The sequence below is a fragment of the Megalopta genalis genome, chromosome 2, assembly GCF_051020955.1.
Source record: "Megalopta genalis isolate 19385.01 chromosome 2, iyMegGena1_principal, whole genome shotgun sequence".
In the NCBI taxonomy this organism is placed as follows: domain Eukaryota; kingdom Metazoa; phylum Arthropoda; class Insecta; order Hymenoptera; family Halictidae; genus Megalopta; species Megalopta genalis.
The window spans coordinates 21,580,694-21,604,615 of NC_135014.1; the positions used below are offsets into that span (position 1 = coordinate 21,580,694).

Below are 23,922 nucleotides of genomic sequence, written 5' to 3' on the forward strand. Positions count from 1 at the left end.
TTCTCTTCCACTTTGTCTCTCTCTCTATTTTTTTCTACCTTGTTTTCTCTCTTTCTGTTTCTTGGTCTTTTTCCCTATTTTTCTCTCTTTCTCCATTTTTCTTTTTCCTCTATTTTCCTCCACCTCGTTTCCTCTCTTTTTCAATTTTTCTCTTCCACTTTGTCTCTCTCTCTATTTTTTTCTACCTTGTTTTCTCTCTTTCTGTTTCTTGGTCTTTTTCTCTCTTTCTCTACTTTTCTCCCTTTCTCTATTTTTCTTTTTTTCCACTATATTTCCGCACCTCGTTTTTTCTCTTTTTCAATTTTTCTCCGCATTTTCTTCTCTCTTTCCCTTTCTGGTCTTTTTCTCTATTTTTCTCTGTTTCTCTACCTTTCTCTATTTTTTTCCTCTATTTTCCCCCATCTCGTTTCCTCTCTTTTTCAATTTTTTTCTGCCTCTTTGTCTCTCTTTTTCTATTTTCTCTATTTCTCTCCGCCTCTTTTACGCTCTTTCTTCATTTTTCTCTGAGTTTTTCTCTCAATCTTTTCCCATTTCTCCGAGTTACGCTGCCCTCCCCTCTCAATTTGGGTTCACACAGAATTCCACTGTTTCCAAAAAACCGGTTGGACCGGTTATCGAATTTTTATAAGCATAAAAAATACAAATGTCGTTCAATTCATTTCACGGTTATCGAACAATAAAAATAGAACGAAATAAAGTAGGCACAAAATATAAGTTATAAAATCGTTCAGGCAATAACCAAATTAGAAAGAAGTATTTTGGTCGTTGCACTGTAAACTAGTTCTTTTACTATTTAAAAAAGATAGAAGTAATTTAGTCATGTTTTAAAAATGTTATTGCATTTTAAATGGTGTTCGAATATATTTTGCTAGTAATAGTAATGATAATAGTAATTTAGTGATATTTCTTACAATATTAAATAAATTTTAATAAACATAAAATTCTTATAAAATTATATTAAAGCGTTGTATTTGAGTAAAATGTGATAGGAATTTACAGTATAATTACAGTAGTAATTTACACACTTTTACAAAGAGACTCCGACAGCTAACGGCTAACCAATTCTCTCTCTCTCTCGCTATTTTTCCCTATCTCCCTCGATGTCTGCCTCTTTCTCTCTTTTTTATCTGTCTCCCTCCATCTTTCTCTCTTTTTCTCCGCCCTTCTCCGCTGGACGTATTTTAATTTACCGAGGCCCGTCCGTCGAGGATCGAATTTTTTTGCCCGGGAAATCTACCGGCGATGAATTGCCTGTCTAATTAATTACTCCGGCAGCATCGATTCCCTTAATTGCGTCCCCCGACAATTTGTTCAATTTCGAATCCAATCATCGACTGAATCTGGAAATAAATCGTTCGATAACGCACGGCTTCTTATCGAATTAATTTCGACTTCGAACGCGTGCACGCGGCTCTCACGGGATCTGAACAAATATTTTTCTATCGGTATCGAGCGTTTTCGATCTTGCATCGGTTGCATTCTGGCTGCACGTTTTCGTTTCATCGTCGAAAAGATTATGCGTTTCGCGGTGCATTCGGAAGCGTCCGTGACTTTATCGTAAAATGGGTTACATCGAACCGTTGTAACTTCGTCAAGAAAAATCGTATAGCAATTTATCTGAGCTGGTTTTAAAGCTCGAAGTCTCTGCTTTTAGACCGCGTAGGTCTTTTTAGCAAATAAAAATGTGTAAGTCGTGTAACAGATAGAGAAAGTGAAGAAAGACTGTTTTTTCAGCAACTTCTGACTCTGCAAGTTCAAACGTCTCCGAACGCCGTAAACAATTTTTGTTTGCATTAAAATCGCCGTGGATTTGAAGATTGAATCTTCCTCTTTGCAATGACACCGCAAAAAATGATGCACGATTTTTTCTCACCGTTGTATAGCGTTTCGAAGGAACAGTGTCTCATAACCATATATACGTACCTTGTTTTCAGCATTTTAATTAAAGAAGTTTTAATTTACATTATTTTTAGAAACATTGCGATGCGACTGCTGGCCTCCCACAACGGCTCTCTATACAATTTTTCATCTCTATTTCACTGTACCGAAGCGTTTAATGCGTTCGCAAATAAATAAATAAAATTCTCCACATTTGAGCTAGCTGAAAGAAAAGCGTAGTCCCAGAAACGTGTCACTTGGAAATCGAATCGAACGGATCCAGAACAATCGAATTGTTCGAAAACTATAAAGGTGTATCAACGAATTCCCATGCACAGCCCCATACGGTTTTCTCCGATCGGTTCTATTGTAATGTCCAATTCCGCTTGCTCACGATTCAAGGGAATCGCAAGAATCCGAGTCGGCCGATCCTAAACACTCAGCAGGAGCCGAGTGGAAGGAGGCGCGATTATGGAGGGACTTTTGTCCTCGACCGGATCGGAACCAGAATTCGAAAGGATCCCCGTGGCGAGCCGATTCCGATCGGTCCTGGTCCCCAACGGTCCGCCGGGACAAAAAGACTCGCGAAAGTGATTCCGGGCACGCGTCGGACAGACTCGCCGATTAATTTCACTGCCACTGGAAGACGACGCGACGAGTTCCTCGATTTTTAACCGATCCTCGGCCGGATCTGTCCGGTTTACGATCCTCTTTTTCGGCGAATCGCTGGAAACCCCAAGAGCTCCGGGAATTTAACGTCGAGGAGAGACGATACGAATTTTGCGGTTTTAAGCCAGAGATCGGCTAAAATTTTATTCGGATCACGAGCACGTAAAATTTTATTCGATAATACGGGAATAAGTATCCAATCGTATAAAAATTTATGCAGGCGAAATTTTCGGATAATATCTTTTAATTCAATTTCCCTCGACGAAACCTTTTAATTTAGTATCCAGATTACATTTTTTCATTTAATATTTGAAGCTTAATATTTACATTAATCTTTTTAATTCAATGTCTGGATTACGGTATATGTTTTTGATATATATCTACAATTTAATTTAATATCTGGACGAAACTTTTCAATTTATTATCTAGATTAAATTTTTTATTTTAATTTAATATCTAGACAAAATTCTTCAATTTAATATCTACATTAAATTTTGTACTTTAATTTAGTATCTAGACGAAACTTTTCAATTTAATATCTAGACTAAAGTTCTCAATTTAATATCTAGATTAAATTTTTTATTTCAATTTAATATCTAGACAAAATTCTTCAATTTAATATCTACATTAAATTTTGTACTTTAATTTAATATCTAGACGAAACTTTTCAATTTAATATCTAGACTAAAGTTCTCAATTTAATATCTAGATTAAATTTTTTATTTTAATTCAATATCTAGACAAAATTCTTCAATTTAATATCTACATTAAATTTTGTACTTTAATTTAATATCTAGACGAAACTTTTCAATTTAATATCTAGACTAAAGTTCTCAATTTAATATCTAGATTAAATTTTTTATTTTAATTTAATATCTAGACAAAATTCTTCAATTTAATATCTACATTAAATTTTCTACTTTAATTTAAAATCTAGACGAAACTTTTCAATTTAATATCTAGAATAAATATCTCAATTTAATATCTAGATTCAATTTTTTAATTTAAAATCTAGATTAAATCTTTTAATTTAATAACTAGATCCAATTTGTTCAATTTAACACCTAGACTAAACGTATAAATTTAATACCTAGATCAAACGTTTGAATTTAACATCTAGATTAAAATCTTACTCGAATAAAAGGTCATCCATCCAGGAATTCGTACGGAAAAATAATCGGTTCGAATAAGAACGCCGGAATATAAAACTGATAACGATAATGAACGAACAAATTTGATAACGTAGGAATGATTTTAAAACGCGATGCAATCATTTTTAGTGGCGCCTCATAGTCGCCGGTCGAGCGGAAAGGGTCAACACACACGTAACAGCCTAACGCATGGTGAGCGTTGTGTACCCAAGGGCGAGCACAGTAAGGAAGACTCTGCAATGACGGACGCGAAGGTGCGTCGCGAAGGGATGCGAAAAAGCTTTGCCGGGACACATTAGTCTCGGCGGGGGTCAACGAGTGAAAATAAATGGCCCATTACTTCGCCGAGAGAAAGAGCGCGAAGAAGAGGGGGTGGGGAAACCGGCAGACTATACGCCACAATGTCCTCGGCGAACGCGCGCGTGCAAGGGACCCTTTCCTTCCGATGGAATTTCACGGGGCAACGATATACGTACGCGACCCGGCCGGAGAATAATAGAACGTAAATACTGCGATGAAACGATAGAACCTGTTACGCCGTTATTATCGACCCTATCCCCGGTTCCTTGTTCCGGGCTGGCAAGGGCCGACCCGATCGATGACCATTCCTTCCCACAGACCCACCTATAGAATCGAACGATTCAATTGGGAAATACGTGACTCATTGTTTGATCATTTTCTTATTTCCCCACGCGGCCCCGCCGAGACTCGACTTTACTGCGCACTTAGGGAATGATACGCTCGTATACCAACCCTAATCCTCCGCCTTTTGCCGGCGTACCGCCGACAGTGATCGATTTCACCACCGCGTTAGAATTTTATTTCCGTCGAAACGATTTTGTAATGGGCGTGGACATTTCTCGTTCGCGGATAGCATTCGATTCAGACGTTATTTAATCCTCGGTCGGCGGTCCATTTTCACAACTATGAAATTCGCTGTGCTGGGAGGATCGTGAATTATGGTACTGGTTGGGTCAGGTAGATTCGATGGCTGGGAATAAAGAGCTGGAATAACAGAATCACGTGGGAGACTTCGTTCTCGAGGAAATCAAATTTAAATATCAATTGATACGTGCATTTTGAATCATTATAACTAAAGTCGACGAGATGTACACCGGTTATTTATATATAATATTTATATATAATATTTATATATAATATTTAGATATAATGTTTATTTATATATATATATATATATATATATATATATATATATATATCCTGTGTGTTTAATATGCATCATTTATTATACAAACAGGGTGTTCCATAATTGTGTTAATATTCCGAAATGGGGTGATTCCTGAGGTCATTTGAGATAACTTTTTCCTTAGCAAAAATGCAATCCATAGCTTCGTTTACGAGTTATTAACGAAAAACACTGACCAATGAGAGATCGCGTACGGCTGACGCCCCGCCCTCGCGACCACTACCGCTGCGTCAGACGGCCTGCGCGACGTTTTTCGATCAAATCACGTATATAAGTTACCGAGACCTACAAAGGGCATTTTTTAAATTTTCGTTATAAGTCCAGATAAAAAAGTTCAAAAGCGAGGGTTTTTAAAATTTTTCTTTTCATTCCAAGTAATAGTAAAACTAAAAGAAGAAAGCTTTTTAGTCTAGTAAACTCGTCTCTCTATCATCTAAAAAAAAAGTTCAAGTCATTTGGTTCAGTTTTGAAAAGTTTATTGCGTTTTAAGAGGTGTACGAACACTTTTGTGGGCCACTGCAAGTATTGCGTTGTCCGGAAAGTTCGTGCCGATTTTCGGTAGGTATCGCAAGAGACCTGACTGAATATATCACAATTATTGAAAACAAATGACATGTGCACATATTCTAAAAGAGATAACTTCAGCCATATTTGGAAAAATTTTGTGGTTCCGATTCGTTAATTTTTCTCAGTTTTGTACGCCTTAGAATATGGTGGCGAATAAAGTGCATTATAGGCATTTAATGCTTTTCTTTTTCCGAGAGGGCAAAAATGCCACACAAGCGGCAAATAAGATATGCGCTGTGTATAATACATATATAGATTATGATTCGATGAAGCATCGGCTTAAGCGCCGATTTTATAAGCACGATGAAAGATAAAAACCCATTTGGACAAATTTTTTGCCGAAAAACCTGAGAGGTTCTGGAAGGACGGAATTCTCTCTCTCTCTCTCTCTCTCTCTCTCTCTCTCTCTCTCTCTCTCTCTCAAGCAGCACGAAAGATTGAGAAAGGTTGTGGAACACAGAATGGTACCTATATAATTTAATAAATGTATTGGGTTGGCAACTAAGATTTCAGTTATAGATGTTTCTCACTCCCATTTTTATGATATTCGTAAATGTTATATTACAAAATTATTATTATTATTATTGTGTTACTTTTTATTATCCGTGAATGTTAGCAACTGGACAAATTGAATGCAGTGGTCAAGGAAAAGCGACCAGAATTGGTCGATCGTAAAGGTGTCATTTTCCAGCAGGACAATGCTAGGCCGCACACGTCTTTGTCCACTCGGCAAAAATTGATGGATATTGCTTGGGAATTGATGTTACACCCACCATATAGCCCTGATCTCGCGCCATCGGATTACCACTTATTTCGATCCCTGGACAACTCCCTTCGTGGTAAAACTTTGAACGACGATGACGCTGTAAAATCTCACTGAACTCAGTTTTTGGCCGAAAACGATCAGACTTTCTACGAGCGTGGAATTTTCAAGTTGTCGGAGAGATGGCAAAAGGTCATCGAACAAAATGGAAAATACATTACAGATTAAACTTCGTTCCAAGTAAAACAAAATTTCTTATTTCATTGAACAAATCGGCAATTACTTAGTTGCCAACCCAATATACCAATATTTAAATGAGCTGCGTTTTAATTTTTCTAAAAAATCGGCACGAACTTCCTGGTCAACCCAGTAAAATGATCGCGAAGAAGGTACAGTAACCGGGGACGAGCACAGTAACTGACAGACCTATCCAACCCTGTCTTTCCGAATCGATCGAGCATCGATATCGGAATTCCTCGATCACCTCGATCAACCGTCCCCGCCCTCGCCGCGACAGGAATATCGGCCGCGACAGGAATATCGACGACCGACAGATAGAATCCAAGCAGACGAGACACCGTTGAAAAAGGTTCGAAGGAAAGTTCGAAGGGATTGGGAGGATCGTGACAGACGCGCCGGAGGGATCGAGGAAAGAAAGGAGACAGTTGGGCGGGGTCCGGGGGTGTGCCACGGCGATTTCACGCCCGGGAAAGCCGTGCAAGAGTCGCCGTTCGGTTGGAACCTGGCCAAATGCACTTAACGTTCTATCAGACCCCGTTCCCCCGGCCCCGGAAGACCACCTTACGTCGCGAACTTTTTTCATAGCATCGCGTTTCAACGGGGACACCTATACGAGGCGACACCTGATCCAGCCTCGGAGCAATTTCGTTCGCGCCTCGGCTCGGATCTGTCGATCGATCGATTATACATTTCGAGGCCGCTGGCTGCCGCAGCTGGGCCAAATCAATCAGTAACGATACGATTAGGTGGTAGACGCCGATAGAACGGCGATAGGAAATAACGTATGTACATGAATTATATAATACAGTAGAGGCTCGATTATCCGGCAACGCGATGTCAGAATTCTCTATCGGTCAAATGTATTTCGCATTTAATTAACTCGCACTAAGGAAACCCACGTGCAAAGTGATTTATTGTTGAAGTCGTTCGAAATATAATCTGCCGCTTTAATTTAGCGGCTGTTCTGTTATTATACGAACATTAATGTCGTTTTACTGTTCTAAGGTTTCACTGTGTACGCAACGATTACATTTGATAATGTGAAATACAATTGTGGAACACGCGCGATTGCAACGAGATTTGAGCAACGAACGGTGTGCAATGAGAATTGAGCAAATGACACAAAATATTAGTAGCTACAATCAATTCTCCCGAATTTTCCTTCAGCTTGTAAACGAAAATGGACAATTTGGGGACAGGAGATACGATTATTCGAGCCTCGCGGCTCATTTTTATTAGTTGCCGACTGTCGACAATTACAAAAACGAGGCGCAAGCTTCGAATAATTATATTTCCTCTTTCCAAATTGTCCGGTTTTGTTTACAAGCTGAAGGAAAATTAGGGAGAATTTACTTTACGAAGACAGTAAACAACGTCGCGAACATTTACTGTCGCGAACACTGTTACGATTTGTTGGATTAATGATAATTTAATTTATACAATGATTAACCTTTTAGGCACGACGCGCCACTATAGTGGCTTTCGCGGATGTCATCTCTCTGAACGACGCGGTCATCGTTTGAATCAAATAATCGTCTTCATATGCATTGTTTCACACTACTTTTGTCTTCACATCGATTTACAATATACAGACTTATCTTAACAATATAACTGTATCTTAACAATATACAGACACTCTGTACAGTACATATCAGACTCTGCCGTCCAGAGAAACAGCCTCGCGCAGAATTCAGCCGTACCTAAATGGTTAACTTTAAAATGTAACAAAATAGAAAATAACATCTTTCAACACACCTGTGAATTATCGATTACATTAATAAGTCCAAATACTTTCGAGAACGACCTCGCACATAATTTACCGCGTGAAAAGGAGATTCGCGTGAGAAAAGTGTCGCGAAAATTAAAGGACAGGAACACTGTTCTGTTTAACACGTTCCGTGCCACGTGTACCATCGATGGTACATGCTTGCATGTTTACTTAGTGAACTGAACAAATTGTTTACAAGAAATTTAGAACCGAAGAATCAATTTCCACCGCAAGAATGGGCGTTGATAAGTTTTTGTTACGTTGTTATGTGTACGAGAATTAATAATTGCACGTAATACATCAAGTTTTAGTAAAATATCAAAGTGTGAAGATTCGAGTAAAAAAAGCTCGGCACGGAACGTGTTAATAAGTCCAAATACTTTCGAGAACGACCTCGCACATAATTTACCGCGTGAAAAGGAGATTCGCGTGAGAAAAGTGTCGCGAAAATTAAAGGACAGGAACACTGTTCTGTTTAATTGCACCGAGGATATAAATTCGAGCAGAGAAACGCGACTATCACGACGTCAGAGCGCAAGACTTCGGTGTCGCGAAACTTGCGAACGTTTGTGTACGCGCGACCGGCGAGAAAGTGCCATCGGTGTGTCTCGCGTGGCTGATCAACGGCAGCCAGCGCAAACGTCCTCGGAAGAGGCTAGATAAGCTCCGGTATTTACCGCGGCAGATACTAGAGTGGTGGTATCAGCGTGACCCTCGGCTCCTTCGAGCGGTTCCCGTTCCTTGTAAACAGAAAAACAGAGAGACGCCCTCGTAAAAGCTTCGCCGGTCGTCCGCTCTCTTCTCCGGCAAGATCGACGGAACGGCCACCCTCCGGCCACCTTCGGGCCACCCTTGGGCCACCCTCGGGCCACCGGATGCATTACCACGAGCGGGAAACCGACGGAAGCCACTTCCGCGCAAAGGAACAGCCGGGACAAATACGGATCACGCTGCTGCCCGATTCCAACGACGACGGACCGACGAGATAAAACCATTTCTAAAGGGCTCGAGAGGAAGCCGGACGCGTGCTTTGATCATCCCCCGGATAATACCGGCGGCGAACGCGACAGTTTTTGTCCCGGACGTTTACTTAGACAATTTCGATGTTTGCCGGCTACGTGTCGGATCTCCGCAAAAGACAAACAAATGGATCCGTCGCCGATGGACCAAATCTTTCTGCTCGAGACGACGGTGCCGCTGGATTTATAATCGTTTGATCCGGATAACAATAAACTATAGATATTTGAATAATGGGAAATAACAGCATTGCAATTACCACGATGAATAATTCATTGCGAATGAATTATTGATTGTGGTGATCGCAATGTGTGTCGAGTGTTGAAAGACGTTATTTTCTGTTAGTTGAATATTTATGGTTTATTGTTAATTCAGGTAAATTGTTATGAATCTTTTAGATGTCGCGAGTAGACTGCGGATTTTTATGCGGATGAAGAATTGGACGGGGCAATTGCTAGAACTAGAAACGAAATAAAGAGAGTCTTTCTTAAATGATTTTGTTACATTGAAAGTAATCGGAATATTGGGTGACGAATTTTATGTAAGAAATAGAAATCTTTGCAAGTATTATTTCTCGCTACTGTGTTACATGTGTGAAATGGTAATTTGTTTCTGTATTTAATAGGGTACTAGTTGAAAAACTTCACGGATTTTACTGTATAATAAATATATTATTATAATATATTATAATATGAACCTGAAATATTTCACTGAAAGTAATACTTTCTGTATTGTTCGTGAAGCGAAACATTTGAATATTATTGCCATAAACACGTGAGTATTATTTGAGATATGTACATTGTTGAAAGCAAACAGATGTTCAATATTCCAATTGCATTCAGTAATTAAGAGAAACATAAGAGAATGTATATTATTTTAAGCACAATATGTGTTCGTATTTTTTCTATAAGTTTGTTACTTTCTCCCAGAACTATCAATCGTAAGAAATATGCCCCAATATAAATTTCAAATAATTAATAGAAATTTACAAACTTGAAATGCTATTTCAAATAATTATTTCCAGTATATATTAAGAAAATGCTGCTTCAAGTAATTATTTCCAGTACATCTTAAGAAAATACTTTCTCAATAAATTATTTCCAGTACATCTCAAAAGAAAATGCTATTTCAATTAATTATTTCCAGTACATCTTAAGGAAATATTACTTCAAATAATTATTTCCAGTACGTCTCAAGAAAATGCTATTTCACTTAATAATTCCTTTTACCACAACATAAACTATGATTCGATACATGTATAATACTCGTCCCAACGACGTGAAATAAATCTTGAACCATTACTTCGCTCAAACAACATTATTTCATTAAGTATTTCCAATACGTTTTTAAATATTTTTACCCAGATCTGAAGATAATACAATGATATTTTTTCCACGATATTTTTCTACACCAATTTTTTCGGAACGTAACTACAGTGCAGAAAAATACAGAATTTGATGCGTTTTGCAAATATTTGTATTTCTGAGTTGAAATATTTTCGCCCGGACAAGTGGAAAATGTAGTTCCAAGAATTACGGTGAAACGAACGCACGCAAAATGGCAGCGAATGGTAGCAATTCTTCTAAGCGATGTTTAATGCGAAGGCGTCGACACGGTGCCGTTTTTTTCCGGCAATTTGCCTCGAATTTCAACTAAACTGCTTCTTCCTTTTACGGCCGATTTATTTAACGGGTCTCTGCGAAAATGAGCAGACAAGAAGGACCGACGGATTCTGTTATGGATATTGCCCGGAGCGGGGCTCGAGCCGAGCGTAAAAACCTCTTTGGATAAAGCTGGAGGAGAGCGGTGAATGGAACGAGACACTTATAATCTCCTATCTCCACTCTCACTCTCTCACTCTCTCTCTCTCTCTCTCTCTCGCTTTTCGTCTCTCGCCGCCCCGATCTCCCTTATTCCATCGTTTTAAATCACCGCGCAGCGATTTCCCTTTCCTCGGTTCCGTTTCATCTTGATTTTCTGCGTCGCGAAACCGGATAAAACTGATAACGGGAATCGAATTCAGCGAAAATAAGGGTCGGTGTTCGCACGAGAGGGGCGGCTGTACACAAATTGATCGTCCCGAGTGATGACAGAACGCGTCAGAATATTTCTTTTCGTTGAAATGGCAAAAATGTCACCTGGAATAATTAATCGCGTTGGTCGAGCGAAACATGTTCTTTTTGCGAGCTGCGTATTTTTTTTAAACTATTTTTAGCAATATTTGAGAGTATATTGCGGGTTTTTTTTTGCATTTCTAATAATTTAATTTCGTTTTAATCATTGAACGTTGTGTTAGTAATTTTGTATCAATAACAATTTTCTAATAGGAAAGGAAATTCTGTGTTCATTCTAAGTGTACGTTTATTGTAAAAATTTCAAAATCATGAAATAATGTCTTTCTTTCGGCTTGCACGAAGTAAGACAATATTCTAGGAATATTAATAATTAACACTGAATTGTGAAAACATTATAATTACAGTCAAATTGTAAAGGATTAAATTCAGTGATCAAACGTTGAACAAGTGATCGATACATTCGAAGACAACACGAATTATTTGTCAAATATAAATGTAAAATTATTTGCAAATAATGTACTCTTTGAAAAATTATAATTTATGTACGCTAGAAACGTTCTAAAAATATTAACAACAACTAGCAAGTGCAAATAACGCAACAGTTACGCAATTTAAAATAAAACAAAGTGCAGTTGCATAACAGATTTAGATCGAACGGGTTTACAGAAAGAAAATTAAAAAGCCGACTGCATGACCGAGTTGATGCAATTTGAACTAATGATCAGATTAAATAAATTTCAATGTATCAATATAATTTCAGCTTGTTAAAATTATTGAATGAAAGAAGATAATTTCATTTGGTTCCTGTTTGTTGCAAAATGATGCAAACAATTTTCTCTTTTCATAGAAACATGCAGTTTATTTATGATTGTATTGCTTATATTGCAATACTGTTTTATTTAGTGAATAGCGCAAATAAAAAAGATAGTAAAAAGCAAAAAAGAGAAACCGGAATAAAGAAAATAAGAAAAAAAATTAAAAAACCATAAACAGAAATAGGATTAAAGAATTATAAAACAATAAAATTAAAGAATTATAAGAAAACAAAATTAAAGATTTATCAAAAAATGAAATTGAAGAATTATAAAAAAATAAAATCAAAGAATTAGCAGAAAACAAAATCAAAGAATCGTAAGGAAATAAAATTAAAGAATTATCAAAAAATAAAATCAAAGAATTAACAAAAGACGAAATTAAAGAATTGTCAAAAAATGAAATTAAAGAACTATAAACAAATAAAATTAATATTTTCGTTGACACAATACAAAGAATCTTCTGTCAAGAATGTTTCGTCCAAGAATGAGCATCATTGTAACATGTTTCGTAACTATCGTCGATAAGTGTACATGTATAAAATCCTAGAAATCATAATTACCCAATCAAAGAGCAGCTGCTCTTACGAATCACTTTACAATTCAATCGTCGGCCGAGCCAAATATTTGTACGAACAAATAACATTTTCATAAAACGCGGAGAAATCGTAAGGTTTTGCATAATCCTCGATCGGAGCGTATCCGCCGTGGAAGAAGGGCCGGCGAAAATCGTATCAACGGTTGTAATTGCGTTATCCCGGGCATGGGAACGATACTTTTCCATGCCGGCAGAACGGATGAAATATGCACATAATAATCGCGGTACGGTGGAAGGGATCGCACGGCGTCGGCGAACGCGACCGGGTAAAATCATGCGCGAATTTCGAACGAACGAGACGAACTGTATATGCAACAGTGGTTCATTCATTATTAATATCGACACGCCGCACACGTGTGCAAAGGATACATACGTGATCGCAGTGAGAATGGCACGATCGCTGGATCCGACGGGTCCCGGCCCGCTGAGAAATGCATTCGAACGTACCTGCAACACAAAAGAGAAGAAACGTTAAATATGACTCTATCGTACACGTGATACTTTAATGTTGTTATCCGTGGCCCGGCGACGATCCGATTTTCAAATCGGACGCGACTCGTTATCCTCGGGAATATTAACGATGCGTCCGCGTGCATCCTGCTTGCGTCACTCTGCAATCTGTTATGCAGCTGCACTTGATTTTATTTCTAGATGCAACTTGAAGATTTTTTTCAAATTGCGCAAGTGATGCATTATTTGAGCTTGATCGTTGTTGTCAATATCTTTAGCATCTTCTTCGTGTAAATAATTATTATAAATAACATAAATTATAATTTTGCAAATACATTTATATTTGTTCGAATGCATTGTGCACTTGTTCGAAGTTTCATCACTGAATTTAATCCTTTATAATTTGTCACTACAATGATTTTACAATTCAATGTTAATTATTAATGTCCTTGGAATTTTCTTAGTTCGTGTCGATCAAAAAGAAAGACATTATTTTACGGATATGAAATGTTTACAATAAACGTACACTTAGAATGAAAACACGATTTTCTTTTCTATCAGAAAATTCTTAATAATACAATAACTTAAAAATACAATAAAGTGCAGTATTTTATAATATTTCATAATGTTTGGATATAATATTTTATAATATTTATTTACAATATTTTATGACATTTCAGTACAATATTTTATGATGTTTCAATATAATATTTTAGAATATTTTAGAATATATATAATATTTTACTTATGACATTTCAGCAAAATGTTTTCGAACATTTAAGTTTCACTAAGCTTTAAAAAGCCCGCGAGAAGCAACTGAAACGGATAGAGAATTTATTCGCGCTACGAACTGGTTCAACCATCCTTTTTACGTCCCGCATTTCTATCACCGCCGGCCAGGAAGCGTGTTCACATTGTATTCCAAACAAATAAAAATGTTCTCGCCTGCTCAGTGTATTCGCATGTAAATTGCACATCAAAGAGGCAGATTTACTTATCCTACGAAAGGCGGTATAAAATAAGAGAGCAAACGGAAATACCGTGCGAATCGTTTCCACGTGTTGACGTTCCGGGGAAACCAGTTTACGGGACTGCATCGTTCCTCGAATCGTTAATTCGCATATAAAATGACGCAAAACGTAGGATCGACGGCGATCGCTTTAAAATAGATTCAGCACGTGTTGCCCAGCGATCGAGACATTCTTTACGCGTGCGTTATACAGCAGAATTTTCCGCGCACGGATCTCCGTACTTCTTTATCGATTTAATCCTTCGGCTCGTAAAACGACTTGCAACGAATTTGGAAAAATTGTCGGAAACATGGAATCCGTTTCAGCAAATTTGAATATTATTACAGTACAATTTATCAAACGAATGTATCGTAATAAAAATTCTTCGTCGATGCTACTGTTGCATTGAAGTTATTATTTTCGTTATGAATATCATTCAGATAAAACAATCAGATACGAAACGATACAAACATTTAAGGAATTTAATCGAAAGACGACTTTTAAACAAATTTTATAAAATTGTCAGAAATTTGGAATTCGTTTCAGGACACTTGAAATTATTGAAATAAATTATGTTAATTGAATAGATATATTGTAAGGAAAATTGTCTAAAATATATATAGCCCAAAACTGTCGAAAACAGTGTAAGATAATTTAAGACAATTTAAAACCATCGAAAATAGTCTAAAACAGTCTAAAACAATATAAAACAATTTAAAACAGTCTGGAATAGTCTAAAATAGTTCATAATACTTAAAAAAAATTTGAGACAGTCCGATAGAGACTGAAACAATCTAATACAGTCTAAAATAGAATGAAATAGTCTGAAACAGTTTAAAACAGTCTAAAACTAATTAGAACATTTTGAATCAATTTAAAATTGTCTAAAACGTTTTCAGATGGTCTAAAACAGTCCGAAATAGTCTAAAGCAAACTAAAACAGTTTATAACAGTCTACGAGAATCTAATACAGTCTAAAATAGTTTGAAATAGTCTGAAATAGTCTGAAAGGGTCCAAAATAGTCCAAAATATTCTAAAATAATCAAAAATTGACCAGGGCAGTTTGAAACAGTCCAAAATGGTCTAAAACAGTCAAAAGTTGTCCAAAATTGTCTAGAATAGTCTGAAACAGTCCAAAATAGTTCAAAATTGTCTAAAACAGTCTGAAACAGCCCAAAATAGTTTATAACATTATGAAACAATCCAAGATATTCCACAACAGTTTATAACAGTCTATGACAATCTAATACAGTCTAAAATAGTCTGAAATAGTCTGAGAGGGTCCAAAATATTCTAAACTAATCAAAAATAATCTAGGACAGTTCGAAACAGTCCAAAATGGTCTAAAACAGTCAAAAGTTGTCCAAAATTGTCTAGAATAGTCTGAAACAGTCCAAAAAAGTCCAAAATAGTCTAGTACAATCTGAAACAGTCCAAAATCGTCCAAAATAGTCAAGAACAGTCTGAAACAGTCTGAAATAATCTAAAGCAGTTTAAAGCAGTCTTACATAGTCTAAAACAATTTAGAACACTCTGAGAAAATAAAAAATGGTCCAGAACAATTTAAGACAGTTTAAAACAATACAAGACAATCTAAGACAACCCAATACAGTCTGAAACAATTTAAAACATTTTAAAACAGTCCATGAAATCAACTAAACAGCTGTTGCGCTAATAAAAACGGCAAAACTAATGCGAAAAGTGTCTCGAAAAATATGTTTTCGAAAACTCCACGTATCGATCCTAGCACAGTTTGCAATCGATAATCGGTTAACACCGTTCGCCAATTCCTTCGAGAATGAAAATAGTCGGCCAACGATGTCTGAAACGAAGTTGAAAGCTTCCGTGAAGATCTGAGACATCGTTTTCCGCTTAGCTCCTCCTGCGATCGATTTGTACGACGATTACGGAGTATTGTTTCGCCGGTATTATGAAGCGAAAAAGATGGAAGCGTCGAACAATCGCGCCGATTAGCGGGCGGAACGTTCCGCGGGCCCGTTTTCCCCAGTTTAATAACGAACGCGGAAAATCTCGTTAGCCTTTGTCCACTTTTCCGAGCCGTTGACGCGACGGCCGAACGGCTACGGAAAGAAACGCGACATTTGGCCCGTCGCGCGGAATCGATTTTGCGGTTGAAACACGCGCTTTTTTCCCGTCGCTGTGCCGGCGCCTGCCGCGGGATGGAAAAGACCGACGGGATGTTGAAAAAGGAAGGGACACTTTCCCGGCTCGCCAGCCCGCGACCCCGTTTTCCATGAATTGTGAATTACACGTGCCGATGTCGCGCGCACAAACGCCGCACCTCTTCTCTGGACAGTCGACGATGATTCCGGAGATCTGTCTCCTCTGTGCATGCGGGGACACGTGTACACGTCTGTATATGTATGTGTGGAGTCGGGAACGACGTGTGTATACATCGTTGTACGCCGTGAATCAAGTGTCCCGAGTGATTTAATCACTGTGCTTTTGTCCGAGCCGTTTCTGACGTCGAATTACCGGGGCCTGCCTCCACCCGTAATTGCTTAATTGCTTTGTTTAGTCCGTTTAGGCGCTGCGAATGTTATGAATTTCTCGGGACCTCCGTGGAATTTTTCAGAACAGAGTTTCGGCTCGACGTTATACGCGGAGAGACGTCGTTTCGAGAATATTTTTTAGTCTTCGTTTTTGAACGAAGCGGTTTTCGTTTAGAACGATCGCAGGAAGAAGGTATTGATTCTTTATTTTCGTTAGGAGACTGCGGAATTTTGTGTAAAATAACAATCGTCTAAGTTCGTTCCGAGGAATCTAAGCTTCTTTCGTTAACTGAATGATTCCTCGTTATCGAAAGAAAATAGAAATGTTATCGGACCACGTCAATTTATATGTTCTCTTGCATTTAAAAACTCTGCACCAGCCATAAATGCACAAGATCCGCAGTCTAATTATTAATTACGGAGCAAGATAGATCTTTTCAGTGTAATCTTTCAGGAAAGAATTTCAATTCTTTGCTCGATAATTGCGAAAGAAACAGATCTTCAGTATAATCGTTTGAGAATGAATATTATTTCTTCGACCATTCGCGACGAAGAAAAATAGACTTTCCAATGTAAACGTTTCAAAAAGGCTTTTAATTCTTCGTCGACAATTAATGTCGATGCAAGACAAATCTTTTCAGTGGATTTATTTCAGAGGGAATCAAGCGATTTTCTTCTTAAGTATGAGAAAGGAGACAGATCTTTTCACGATAATCGCTGAGGAAAGAATTTTAATTATCTGCTTTTTAATCATGAGGAAGCAACAAATTTTCCGGATGATCGTTTAGAAAAGAATTTATATCGTCTGCTCACTGGTTGCGAAGAAAACTAATTATGTTCAGTAAAATCATTTTAAAAAATTCTTAAACCTTCTACTCTTAATAGTGATACAAAAAGACAGACATTTTTCAATATAATCGTTTAAAAGATAAATTAGTTTACCTTACTAGTGACGAAGAAAACGAAATATTTTCAGTGAAATCATTTCAAAAAATTGCGCTTTTAATACTGATAAAAAAAGATCAAATACTTTATAGCGTGATCGTTTAAAAATACTTTCTAAACACTGTTTATCGATTGCAATGAGAACAAAATACGTTGAGTTCGGTCGTTTCAAAAAATGCTCAAACCGTTTGCCTTTAATGCAAACATTTTTCCGTATGATCGTTCAGAAAACAACCTGCGTTCACTGTTGATTGCTCAGGAAGAAAAGCAAATCTTTGAAATCGAATCATCGAGCAATAAGGCTCGAGTTATCGATGCTAACAACGACGAGGAAAAGCAGACACGTTTCGATAACGACACGACGTTAGGGATATCGTCTGAATTGTTCTTAGCGCCGGAGGTAAACGGTGTTCCGTTGCGAGGCAAAATATGAAACACGTCGACGCGAATGATGATATAATCGAATCGGCGAGCGTTTGATTAGCGATACAACGATGCAACGATCCGCCGCGTGTACGCGAACGCGGGGGAGGAGGCGGCGCGCGGCCTCGGAGAGGCCCCGCGACGTTGAAAGCGTTGCTTTTAGCGTCGCTTTCAACGCTTTTCCCCGCTGAAGCTGTTCAGGCTCGTTCAAATATTAAAATAAACGAGCGGGAGAAGCGGAAACATGCTACGGCTTACAAAAGAGATTTTCCACTTTGCCGTGACCCGGAGTTCGGGAACCGGGGGTGGATGGAAAAAGGGGTTGAAAGGCTGAGGATGGCGCGAGGTTCGGTGTTCTTTCGTCTGGTTTCGCTTACCGGGACAAAATAAATTTGCAGCCGGCGGCGGGCGTTGCTCTATTTTCCCGTGGAAATCATCGACAGCCATTTCCTGGGAAGCGGCTTCCCGGTTTCGCGGCTTTTGAACACCGTTTTCGACGGTTCGTACGCGGCAGAATCCAGTGCCTTGCGAAATTCTACGTCGATGGGACGAGCAAATTTGTTCATTAACCCTCTGTGTTGCCCTCGTCATTTATTATCGAAGTAACGATCGCGTGCACACGATTGAATTTACAATAAACTGAAACATTTCTGTTCGCGTTTAATTTGTTTGTATAAATGAGAACACTACTATATTTGCAATGGAAAGGATTAATGTGCAAAGGATTATATGCAATGAAGTGATGGAACAAATTCTTAACTTAATTGAGATTATTGTGAAGAACGTTTACAAATTGTTTGAAGTCTGATAACACAGTCGACGATGACGGTGTAAAACAGTTTGGAATAGTTTAAGACAATCTAAAATTTTTGAAAATATTTTAAGACAGTCTCAAACAGTTTAAAACGTTATAAAACAGTCTGAAATTGTCTAAAACGTTTCAAAACAGTTTAAAACAATTTAGAACACCTTAAGACGATCTAAAATTGTCTAAAACAGTTAAAATAAAAGTTTAAGCTAGTTCAATATAATTTAATACAGTTAAGAACATTTTGAAACAGCCCAAAACACTTTAAAACCTTTCACAACAATCTAAGACAATCAAATACAGACTGAAACCGTCTAAAACAATCTAAAATAGAGTAATATGGTCTGAAACAGTACAAAATCGTTCAGAATAGTTAAAAACAGTCTAAGACGATCTAATAGAGTTTGAAACAGTGTAAAATAGTCTGAAACGATTTAATACAGTCTGAAACGATGTAAAACAGTCTGAAACGGTCTAAAACAATCTATAACCGTTTAGAACACTTTGCGATCATCTAAAATTGTGTGAAACAAATTAAAACAGTCTAAGATCATCACTGATACAGTTTGAATCAGTTAAAAACATTTTGAAACAGTCTAAAGCAGTCTGAAACAGTTAAAAACCCTTTAAAACAATCTAAGACAATCGAATACAGACTGGAACAGTCTAAAACAGTGTAAAATGATCTTAAACAGTTTGCAACAGTATAAAACATTTTCAAATTCTTTAAAACAATCTAAGACAATCGAATACGGATTGAAATAATCTAAAACAGTGTAAAATAGTCTTCAACAGTCTGTAACAGGATAAAACAGTTTAGTACAGTCTAAGACTGTCTCTGACACAGTTTGAAAAAGTTTAAAACATTTTGAAACAATCTAAAGCAGTCTGAAACGGTCCAAAGCCAGTCTGAAACAGTTTATAACAGTCCAAGACAATCTAATAGAGTCTACAACAATCTAAAACAATCTAAAACAGTCTAAAACAGTCTGAAACAGTCTGAAACAATCTGAAGCAATCTAAAGCAGTCAAGACAGTCGAGAACATTTCAGAATAGTCGAAAACATTCCAACACACCCTAAAACAGTGCAAAATCTGAAAAAGCCAGAAGTCAAAGCAGCAACATCTTCACCGCAAAGAACAATCGCAGATCTCGTTTATTCCGCAAGAAACGAAATCGCTGCGCATTATACCGGGACATCTCGGAACGGTTAGGCTCGCAGAAAGCCATTAACAGGCACCCGGTAGGCAGAGGTTCGAGATACGAGCGGACAATCGATCATCGTCTCGGTAATAAAAATAGAATGGTATTAAAAGGTCGTTGAAAGCGTGAAAGAATACGAAGCCGGGCCGGGCCGGGCCGAGCCGGCGTGGCCGATGCTCGAGGAAACAGAGTCGATGTTGCGTTTATCGCTCATTCCACGGCGAAGTTTGAATATTCAGTGGTTCGCCGGCGAAGAGGAATGGGAATGGAAATGAGGACGAGAATGAGAATGAGAACGAGAAAGGGCTGCGCGAAGGAAACCCGTGGGGGGATAAGCCCTGCTAGAATCTGGTGTACATCCCCGTTTAGCAATTAGCATCTTGTATTTCAAAGCCAGAGTTTCCTCTCGGACAGAGCCGCAGGAAGAAAGCGGGCTGAGTCACCGGCAGCCAGCCCCTTTTGCTTTCCTGCCAGCACAGCCGTCGGAATATTGTTAGCTTCGGTGAATTTGATTCAGTGGTCGTAATTTAGAGCGCATTAGCGATCCTCCGCGCGTCGAAATTCACCTCAACTCCGGGGGGGCCCTCCTCCGCTTCTCCCTCGTTCGCGATTAATTTCTGATTCAACTTCCTCGACCCTCTCGAACTGCGGTTTCTTCTTCCGACCGACGATCCGCTGGTGTTTTGCTTTCGTCGCGAAGTTTCGGCTAGCGCGACAAGCTGTGACAAATGTGTGGGAACTTTCGCAGACGTGCTGTTTCTTTGCCGGGAAATCGGCGGTCTCGTCGCGGCCGCGTTATTGCGACAGAAATTGGAAAATATTAGATCGAGTTACTAATAATTTCCGTTTTCTTTTCTCATCAGACATTTATCGGTTTTTTTTTCATTTATTGCTTTCGTTATTCTTTTTGTTTGTGGTACGATAATGAATTAATTATTCTGCTTGATAAGATGTGTTATTTAAAAGTGTTCCTTCTTTGGAGGAACATAAAATCTAGAATTTGTATGTATTATAGAAATTGAAACAATGTCCTACTTGATAAAATGTGTATCTTGAAGTGTTTCTTTTCTTTTTAGATACATAAAATGAGAAACTTCATTATAATACAAAACTTGCAACAACATTTTGCTGGATAAAATGTGTGTGTGGATCTGAACTGTTACTTTTATTTTTTTTTAAATATAAACTGAGAGACTTGTGTATGGTACAAAAATGAATTGATTATTCTGCTTGATAAGATGTGTATCTGAAAGTGTTTCTTCTGTTGAAGAACATAAAATGAAGAACTTGTGTGTATTATAAAAATTAAAACAATGTCCTACTTGATGAAACGTGTATCTTGAAGTATTTCTTTTCTTTTTAGATACATAAAATGAGAAACTTCTTTATAATACAAAACTTGCAACAACATTTTGCTGGATAAAATGTGTGTGTGTATCTGAACTGTTACTTTTATTTTTTTAGAAATATAAACTGAAAGACTTGTGTATGGTACAAAAATGAATTGATTATTCTGCTTGATAAGATGTGTATCTAAAAGTGTTGCTTCTATCGAAGAACATAAAATGAAGAACTTGTGTGTATTATAAAAATTAAAACAATACCCTACTTGATGAAACGTGTATCTAAAGTAGTTCCCCTTTTGGAGCAACATAAAATGAGAAACTTCTTTATAACAGAAAAATCGAAACAATATCCTGCTCGATAAGATGTGCATCTAAAGTGTTTCGTTCCTTTTGCGAGACATAAACTGAAAGACTCGTGCGTGGTCACAAAAATGAAATCATTATTCTGCTCGATAACGCGTGTAGCCGAAAGAGTTTGTTCTTTTAAGAAACGTGAGACGCGAGCCTTAATCGCGATACAACAATCGACTGTTAAATGTTCGCGATTTTCCTCGGCTGGAAAAAAGAAACGGTGTAGGTGATCGTAGGATACACGGTGCCGCTAATTGGCGCAGGTTTCCAATTTCCGCTGGTGTAACACGTTAAAGCGAATCGAAGTATAGCGCGAAACCGTAGCGGCGATACCTCTCTCGACCGCTTTCTAATTCACAAAGGTGAAATCTGACGCACAAACGATACTTGTAGCAATAAAGATCAAAGAGTCAAAGTAATTCACCTTTCATCGGGGCTTCGTCTAAACCGTAAAGCGATAGACATCTATATGTTCGTGCCGTGTAACATTGTTGATCACCGGGAAAGGAGAATGAATTGTTTCTGGCGTTAACGGGTGTTAGCCGATAGAAATTCACGGTACAATAAATGGCACGAGCGACGGTAACGTTGCGACTCTTCATTGTCCTGTCGATGGGAAGTACAACCCGTAGATCATCCGCAATTGAAAGTGATATCTCGCGGCCGGCGATGCCCGGCAACGCGAATCACACGATAGCGAAGTTAATGCCTTGACAATTTCAAAAGTCGAAACTGTTTTATCGAAGAGAAGTCGAAGCTGGAAAAATCGTTCACAATTTTCATTCACAATGTTCGCTTGTTTTCGCGGATACTTCATTTCCTTCAGAATTTATCGAGATTTTATTTGCAATTATAATTTCAATTAACTTCATGATAAATAAGAGCTAGTAGGTTGTCAATTGCAAAGATTACAAATTAACGTGATCGTGACGAATTCTGAAATACACGAGATTAGATCGACAATTCTGCAGACGATAATTGCGGTAATTATATTTTATCGTACATTGTTCATGTTACAATGAAAAGAAGCCTTTGTGCATCCGATAAAAATAGAAACAAATGAAACAATACGAAGGGGAATTTCATTCCTGTAGAATAAAGTTTCCTCTCTGGTCAAACGCGGATGCAAAATATTTGTAAAACAATCTCGCGAATTTTATAAATAATTCTGCATTGCTTGCGTACAAAGACAAATAAATACAATAATAAACAGCTAATAAAACTGAGCAATAAATACATTTATATATTTATATATGTGTATCCAATTAAAATAAATAAATATATATATACATATATTTAACAAAACATATTTAAATATATACACATTTATACATATTTAACAAAACAATTATAAGTTAAATAAATCTATATTATTTACGTACAAAGAATCGAATGACCGCACAAATAAACAGCCAACAAAACTAGAAATGTTTGTACAATATAGGACACGGACGTTTATAGGTAAAAAGCTTTGGGACAAAACTTGTTGGAACGTTTCCGAGAAACCGTGACCACTGGAAGAGAGGATAATCAGTTCACAGGCGAGAGCTAGCGGAGCAGAAGTGAAATAAACAAACGACTGAATCGTTTGCAAACAAACGAGGCACGCGAGGACCAATCGCGAGACCAGAAAATTCGCGTTTCTTTGTGCAAGCGGTAAAAGATGGATGGGTTATAAAGTCGAGATTGAATCTCGACGAATGGGAGCCGCATTCCTCCCGTGACGCCAGCTAGTCAGCTTCCTGGTGTATTTCAAAGGATTCGCGGCGCGAGGCGACAATAGAGAAAAAAGCTCACGCACACCTTTTGTGCGGCTGGTGTCTATTATATAATCCCCGGGTATTCAAACAAACCCGGGCGAGAGCGGTTTCGCGAGGGAGCCGACACGCCGGAGGAATTGCAAAACACCGATCGTAAGAAAGGGTTCGGCAAAAGGCTGGTTATATTCCCAGCGCGAGAACACGCATCTTGCTAAGTGAGAACAAGCGGAGGTACGTGCGTACCTCTACGATCCGCGTTACGACCTTCGCCGATGAAGCCCTAAAGAAGTTAGGGCTCGTAACAAGTCTCGGGAAATATGTGACTTTTCGAGAATTTTTTCTGGACAAACCGGTGGAGCTTTTTAT

The 23,922-nt window shown here is 38.0% G+C and overlaps 1 protein-coding gene and 1 long non-coding RNA gene across 4 annotated transcripts in view; both read right to left on the reverse strand.

Annotated features, from left to right (window-relative positions):
- LOC117220633 (uncharacterized) overlaps positions 1-23,922 on the reverse strand; it is a 550,762-nt gene that overhangs the window by 291,053 nt on the left and 235,787 nt on the right. The window lies entirely within an intron of this gene.
- LOC143258813 (uncharacterized) overlaps positions 1-23,922 on the reverse strand; it is a 104,820-nt gene that overhangs the window by 64,426 nt on the left and 16,472 nt on the right. Inside the window, exon 3 of the long non-coding RNA XR_013032697.1 lies at positions 13,119-13,192. This is a non-coding gene — a long non-coding RNA (uncharacterized LOC143258813). The remainder of the gene's footprint in view (positions 1-13,118; positions 13,193-23,922) is intronic.